Source organism: Strigops habroptila, chromosome 10 (genome assembly GCF_004027225.2).
Source record: "Strigops habroptila isolate Jane chromosome 10, bStrHab1.2.pri, whole genome shotgun sequence".
NCBI lineage: Eukaryota > Metazoa > Chordata > Aves > Psittaciformes > Psittacidae > Strigops > Strigops habroptila.
In genome coordinates this window covers 41,076,784-41,084,799 of record NC_046359.1, presented here as the reverse complement: position 1 = coordinate 41,084,799, position 8,016 = coordinate 41,076,784, and positions in this window count along the sequence as shown.

Here is an 8,016-nt window from a genome sequence, read left to right as displayed (position 1 = left end):
TCTTTGTGAGACAGCTGCAAGTATATGTTTATATTTCTTATTCTAAATATCTCAAAAGGAGCCTGATTCTGAAAACCCTTCCCTCCAACGATGATTGTCTGCAGTAATAATACTAATGAAAAGCCACTGCTGATGCAAGGAGAGAAAAGAAGACAAGGCTCAGATTCCCTATACAATGCTCGCAATGGTTATTTTCACTAAAGATAAGAAATCAGATTTGTATGTGTAATATCACAGAAACAAGCCATTCTACCCTATCTGCAATTTTGACAGTTATCTATGGAAAATGCAGACTTAAAAAACTCTTAAGAATAATTATTAGAAATCATAGCCAAAATAACATACATCAGCCTTGATTAGTTACATGAAAAGCAGCCTTAAATTGATAGTTTAAAAACAGGAAAATTAGCAGTATGATTAAGTATGAATGGCTAATAAAAAGAATTTTGCTAAAACAAATTAAGGTTCAGATCAAGGTCACAAAAGGAACTGATTAAGGAAAACTGTCATTTTTGCTGGGACTCAGTAGCTGTTTTAGCAGCACTGTTTCCTCTGAATCACAGTCTTGTAATGAGATATTACACTGCTGGGGTTAATAAAGACTTGGCACATTCGTTTACCCCAAAATTTCAGTTAAAACATTGTGGTCAAAGAAAAAGGCACATTACTTGTGTGCACATAGATGCAAAGGGATACAACTAAGCTAAGTAACCTCTGGTAAAATATAAGGTGAATTTGTGCCGTAGTTCCAGTTCTCCTGTTTGTTGTAAATTCACTCCAGGAAAAAAAAATAACGTGCAAGTGACCCAAAGCCCTCTTTGTCCCCCTGTTTCTTCCAAAATAAACAGCTTCTAGTCACAGAACCCTGTTAGCAGAGGCTAGGCAGAGAAGTGCCTACTAATGGGTCTGAGATTTGCCTTTCCGCCAGCTTCTTGGTTGTGGATAACCTCCAGAAGAGTCTCTGCCCCTTTTTCTGGCCTGATTGGACAAGAGCTGAGCAAAGGCCTTGAATGCATAGGTATGGTCTGAAATTCAGTGTTCCCAAGGGAAAGATTTACACACAAAGCCCATCTTCCTGCATGCAGGCATCAGAGGTCCTCTGCTACGAATGGGGTGGTGCTAGTGTACTGAGGGGGACAGCACAGTGGAGCTGACCCCAGGAATTTCGGACCAGAAGCAACCTTTTGCATGCAATTCCGGTCTGAAAACAACTCTATTTTCTTGTCATCCCTCCTGCAGGGAGCAGGTGATTCCCAAAAAGGCCAAGGAGCAGATGCATGAGTGTTACTATTGCCTCATATTTTCATTTAATTCAGATTATGTGTAAAAGAAAGAGGGAGGGACCACAAGCGGTCAGGTCTTTATCCACCACCTCGTGCTCCCAGTCCCACTGGGACCTTGGTGCCATCGAGCTGTGTGGCAGCATCACACCCAGCTGCCCTCCAGAATGGTTTCCTTTGGGAAACCTTCAAGGATCCACGTGGAGGACTGGCTGTCCAGCAACAAGAACTTTAGCACCAGTGAGACTTCAGCAATATCATAGAATCACAGACTGGTTTGGGTTGGAAGGGACCTTAAAGTTCATCCAGTTTCAACTCCCTGCCGTGGGCAGGGACACCTTCTGTTAGCACCCCCTGCTTCTTAGATACAGTGCTTCAGTGAAATAAATTGTCAAGACTATAAGCTGGGGACTACACATTTTTACTCCTTGCAGCTGTGATTTTTACTCTTTGGGGTTTTTCTTTCCTCCTGCACTAGTACTTTACACTTCTGGCCTGTGAAGGGAACTGTCACAGCCCTCCTGAGCACTGGGTTGCTGCTCGGTGGCATAAGCTATTGTTGTCGTTATTACTATCGCCAGGCCTGATCGGGGTCAGCAAAGCCAACATGAAAGCTGTTGTATAAGCCAGCAATAAAAAGACAGTCCTTGTCCCAGAACACACTCGGGCTGGTTTTCTGACAAGCTGTAACAGGTTCTGCGGTGGCACCTTTTCTGTTGCTAAATAAAGAACTTCTGTCTTGCAGAGCCTAAACCCATTGCTGAAAGATTGAAAGGAAAACGAACTAATAGGACAAAGGGGCTGTGTGTGTGGGGAGGGTTTAACATTTGTTTGTTTTGATCTTAGTTGCAAGTAATTCACATGGAGCGAAGTGCACTGATGCTGAAGAGAATAAATAGTTTTAGGAGAACAACTGCTTCAGACCAAACCGAATGCAAAAAGTCAGAATCATCCAGATAAGATTCCTGGACCAGAAATCACATTTTTATTAGTACATAAACCACATGTCACTTGACAATGAGTATCTGCAGCATGGAGTGAAATAACCCTCCAGCAGTGAAGTCAATATTTAAATCAATATCTCTGGTAAGGAAAATATCTTACTCATTGATGTGGATTGGGGTCTTTTCCTTATGAATCTCTCAGGAAGTAAACAGCATATTTCTGTTGTAAAAGCAACTAAACAGTATTGCCAAACAGGTCTAATCTTTCCTAGAATTCAATAGCTCAATGTTCTGAAATTATTAATGTTGTTATAAATGCCATTTAACCTGTATGTCAGGGATGTATTTCCTTTCCAAAATGAGGCATCTACATTATTTTGGGCCTCATGCTGCTGAGTGTGATCCCAGTAACTTCAGTGGGAGCTCAGGGCACTCTGAGATGGATGTTTTACATGATGTGGTACCTAATGATCCAGCTTGCTAAGGCCAAAATCTGTAAGAGATGTTAGTGCCTTCATGTTAACTGCTGCGACAGCCTCCATCCACTACAACCCCGGAAGGAGAGCACTGACCCATCCCAGTTTCTTGTTTTAAGCACCTTCACAAAGTCAAGCTCACTTGTTTCTTCTCCTTTGGACCCTGTGATAGTTTGGTTCCTTTCTGCAATGGGATAAAACCCCCAAAGGAGGGGTAAGAATAATCTCATCCCACAGCCTGGTGGCCTGCATACTTTAGAGAGAAGAAAGCCATGGCTTCGGGACAAGGGAAGTTTTAAAAGCACATTTCCTACCTCTAGGAGAGACACCCTCGCTTGTAGGCTGCCCTATGAAAGATGGGAACTGACACCACCATGAGGACATCTTGCAAAGAAAGCGGTGCTGGGTGCTGAGCCCATAGGCACGGGCAAAGCCTGTGTGCTGGCTCCTGGATGATTCCTACATGCCCCTGTAGGTAGCTGCTTCTCCAGGGATGGCTCTGGCAAGCACAGAAATGGCACTTAAGCACCTTAGGTGTGTGTCTCCTGGGCTGGATGAGCCACAGTGGCAGTTTTGCATATAGACACCTAAAGTCAGCCTATGCCCTGGTTTAGGCTCCCAAATCCATTGTCTCATTCAGGACCTTACAAAACCATCCAGGTACCTGTGTCCTACTAAAGTTTACAATATAGCACTTGCAACTGTTTTGAAATTATATTAGATGTCTCACTGCCCCTGAAAAAGTTGTCTCTCAATGCCTTGCAGGACTGAGTCCTTAGATGTGACAGATCGTATGCATTCTTCAGATAATGGGAATGACTTTTTATTAGAAAAGATAGGTTCTTAAAACTGTTGCTATATCATATAAAAATACATTAATTCAGCACACACAAAAAAAACCCCAAAAACAATCAGAATTGTTTTCCCCAGGCTATAATCCCTCTACAAAAATACCTTCCTCTTTCTTAAAAACACCAACTAATCAAAAAGAACAGAAGTCTATAAAATTAAACTACATTTCCTGTTCAATACCAGCTTTGATTATTCAGCAGGGTAGGGTACAGGTTTAAACTATCAAATGCGCTTCCTTTTCTCCTGCTTTATGATTTAAAAATCCTTAAGACTTTCAATGCAAGTACTAGAACAGGGCAACACAAAGTATTTTTTAGTGTGCTTTTAACCCCTCCACATGGAGGTTGCTGAAACAGTTCGGATCTTTGAACCACGGTGGGGTGGTGCTGGCTAAGAGCTGTCCCTCTCTGGCAGCTCTTCCGATATGATTAATAGAAAGAAAGCTGCATCGGGATTAGTTTTTGTACAAGACAACAGTGTGCATCCCCAAGGTCTTCATTCAAAGAGAACAACCTGGAAAGCTTCCCAAATTTGATTTTACACTCCTGTCCAGCATCTCTTTGGCCCACGCTGCAGGTAACGCATACTTTGGTCCAAAGACATGGAAAACTATTCAGCGAGGTAAGCAGCAACTGATTTAACCAAACCCATACTGAGCGTAAAACTATATCAGAGGATCAGAGTCGAAGCTAAAATCGGCTTCCACCTTGCAGCCTTTCCTGTAGTACAGTGTGAATGAGAACCTGAACATGCATTTGCCAGAGTTTCCCACTTGACTTCTAAACAGACTCGGTGCTTACACCTCCTGGAGGTGCAACTGCATGTGACACCAGGACAATTCGATGCCAACAGCAAAGGGGCTTCTGACTCGTGAGAGATGGATTCCTCCTCAGCGGGGCTGATGTGACAAATGATGACTGCTTCCAGAGTGTGGTTGGCTGTGAATGTATGTACCAAGGGAATTCCCATCCCGGCAGTGTCTGTCCAGCAGCGTGCACTAGCTGATGTAAACTGGGATGGCTGGATCTGGCTGACATCCGACATCCACTTACAATTTCTGAATGCTGAATTAAGAGGAAGAGTGAGATGACATAACGCACGATGTTGCTCGTTCAGAGAAGGATGAAAGGGAACTGTCTGCTACCAGAGAAACACCAACGTGATCTCTATCACCACAGAAGGATTCTTCCAGGAATCAGGGAGAGAGGCATAAACATGGAACTTTGCAATGTTTCTGGAAATGCATTTGACCTGACGAGCCCTGGTGAAGCCAGGTACCCAGGGCCACATAAGGTTGGAAGTGACAAGAGGTCACAGCCTGGTGGCAGCTGCTTGGGTGAGAATTTCCACGTGAGATAAAGTGGGTGGAAATGTTTTCCCTTTTTACCTTCCCACCAACCCTGTGGAAGGGGCAGGCTGGGCCCTGTGTGAGAAACACATCACAGCGGTTTACACTGCAGGCAGACTATGGAACTCTGCTCCAACAGTTCCCATGGATCTGCAGGATTTTAGGGGCTCTCCACCTAATTTCTGTCAATTCAAACCTCATCTACACCAGGGTGTTCCTTCAAAGCCAACCACCAGGAAACTCTAGTCAACCAGAGATAGCTCTCTTACTTAGCAAAGCCCGTCCTGTTTAGCTTGGGAAGGCACAAATGGTTAACCTTAAAAGCAATCTGGCAGAAACAGGGTTTGGGAACCAATTCACCAAATTTACACAGTGGTGTTTAAACTGAGCAGGATGTTAGCTGACACTCAGTGGGCAAACTTAATGGCCAACTTTACTCTATCAGCCTTTTCCCATGAAAAACCTGCACCCTAGGTGCTACCAAGTGCTAATTTGTTAAGAAAGCCTTAATTGAGTGACAGTTAATTATTGACAGATTTGAACTACTTTATCTCTCAATCAAAAGCTGGCTCTGTCCCAGGCAGCAAGCAATTTACAGCCACAAAGGTAAATCTGGCCACGTGCAAGCTTTTTATGCTGAAGCCTGATGGCTCTCCCTCCCCCAGCCCAAGTTTCTGCTGCAGTTTCTCTCTGAAGGAGCCAGTGATCCCTTGGTGATCACCAGCCAAAGTCAAGGTGGTTACCCTGCTTAACCCCACTTGGCACAGAGTGGGAATTACCAAGGGGACATCCATCTGGAGCTGCCTGAGATAAGAGGTGTCCAGTGTTAATAAACAGGCTTCCTCTACACCTCAGCAGGGCCTTCCTTTTCCAAACAGTCTTCCTTTAATGTTGTAAAATGTTTTTTTCCATTTACTCAACGATCATGCCTTTGCTGGTGGGGGAGGGCCAAGGGAAGGGGAGAGGAGATTAAGACTCAGCATCTGTTTCTAAAGCATTGAGGCACCTGCTTTTGAAATGAAATTTCTAATGCTAAGTTCTTCCAACATGGCTCTTTCTCTTGCCTTCTGCACGCAAGCAACATGTGAAATGAGAAAAGGATAGAGAGAAAAAAATAAAAGAAAGAGGAATTAGGGAAAAAGAAAGGAAGAAAGGAAGGAAAACGAAAGGAAAGGAAGGGAGAGCAAGAAAGATATAAAGCAAGAAAGAGAGGGAGTGAGAGAAGGAGAAAGAGAATGAGAGGAAGGAAGTGGGGGGGGAGAGACAATGGGGGAAAGAGAGAAAGAGGAAAAGAAAGAAGGGAAGAAAGAGAAGAAAGAGAAAAAAGGAAAAGGAAAAGGAAAAGGAAAAGGAAAAGGAAAAGGAAAAGGAAAAGGAAAAGGAAAAGGAAAAAGGAAAGGAAAGGAAAGGAAAGGAAAGGAAAGGAAAGGAAAGGAAAGGAAAGGAAAGGAAAGGAAAGGAAAGGAAAGGAAAGGAAAGGAAAGGAAAGGAAAGGAAAGGAAAGGAAAGGAAAGGAAAGGAAAGGAAAGGAAAGGAAAGGAAAGGAAAGGAAAGGAAAGGAAAGGAAAGGAAAGGAAAGGAAAGGAAGGGAAGGGAAGGGAAGGGAGGAAGGGAGGAAGGGAAGAAGGAAGGAAGGAAGGAAGGAAGGAAGGAAGGAAGGAAGGAAGGAAGGAAGGAAGGAAGGAAGGAAGGAAGGAAGGAAGGAAGGAAGGAAGGAAGGAAGGAAGGAAGGAAGGAAGGAAGGAAGGAAGGAAGGAAGGAAGGAAGGAAGGAAGGAAGGAAGGAAGGAAGACAAGGAAGGAAGGAAGGAGAAAGGGAGAGAGAGAGAAAGAGAGAGAGAAAGAGAGAGAGAAAGACAGAAAGACAGAAAGAAAGAAAGAAAGAAAGAAAGAAGAAAGAAAGAGAGAAATAGAGAAAGAAAGTAAAAAGAGAGAAAGAGAGAAAGAAAGAGAGAAAGAAAGAGAAAGAAAGAGAAAGAAAGAAAGAAGAAAGAAAGAAAAAGAAAGAAAGAAAGAAAGAAAGAAAGAAAGAAAGAAAGAAAGAAAGAAAGAAAGAAAGAAAGAAAGAAAGAAAGAAAGAAAGAAAGAAAGAAAGAAAGAAAGAAAGAAAGAAAGAAAGAAAGAAAGAAAGAAAGAAAGAAATGGAAGAAAAAAGGAAGAAAGAAAGAAAGAAAATAAAAGAGAGAGAAAAAGGAAGGAAGGAAAAAGAAAGAGATGGAAGGAAAATTAATGTATTATAGCAGCAGCAGTACTAACCACCGCAGTATCACAGTCATTCAGTGCAATATGTCTAAACATTCATAAATGTTTTATGCATCCTAAAATGCCATGTACAAGGGATACGGCATCCCACTGAGGTTAATGAATGAATAAGGTGCCCTTGAAGGTTAATTTGCACAAACAAAAGGTCAAGGAACATCTTCAAAACAAAATATTGATTAAAGCAAGTTAAATGTTTAGACTCAAAGGAGACACGAAGGATTAAAAAGCAAAATAAAGCAGTATGGATAAGAAAGGAACAGGAAAGAAAAAACACCACCCCCAGACACAAAGGAAATGGTAGAAAACATATCTGAATCAGCTAGTCATCTGCTAACAAGCTGTAAAGATTTCCAGTGACAAGTTGTCACATTAGTTTAGTGAAACTGAAGCAGCACTTATCCCTTTTCCTGTGCTTAATCTCTCAGCAAGCTGCACAGAAACATGCTACCACGTTTAATAGGATTAGTTTAGTTCACTTTCTCCTCTCTGGAGGTTGTGATGGTTTTCGTTGGGTTTTTTTTTTTGTTTGTTTGGTTTTTTTGGGGGGGAGGGGCATTATTATTATTATTTTATTTCCTAACAATTCTATTTCCATCAATCCATGGAACCATCAAGGTTTCAAATTAAATTGCACTCTGCTGAACCACCTAGGTTGCACTCACTTGCCAGGTTAAAGGCATTTTCTTCCAAAGGCTTCCTTTTTGGAGGAAAGGCTCTAAATTCAGCAGTTACACACATCAGGGACCCCGTTCTCCTCTTTCACACACACATTGACGATGCCTTCTTGATATCAGTAGAGCTATTTTTAATTCACATCGGTGGGTAAGCCCCAGGCCAAGGCTAAGAGCAGAATCA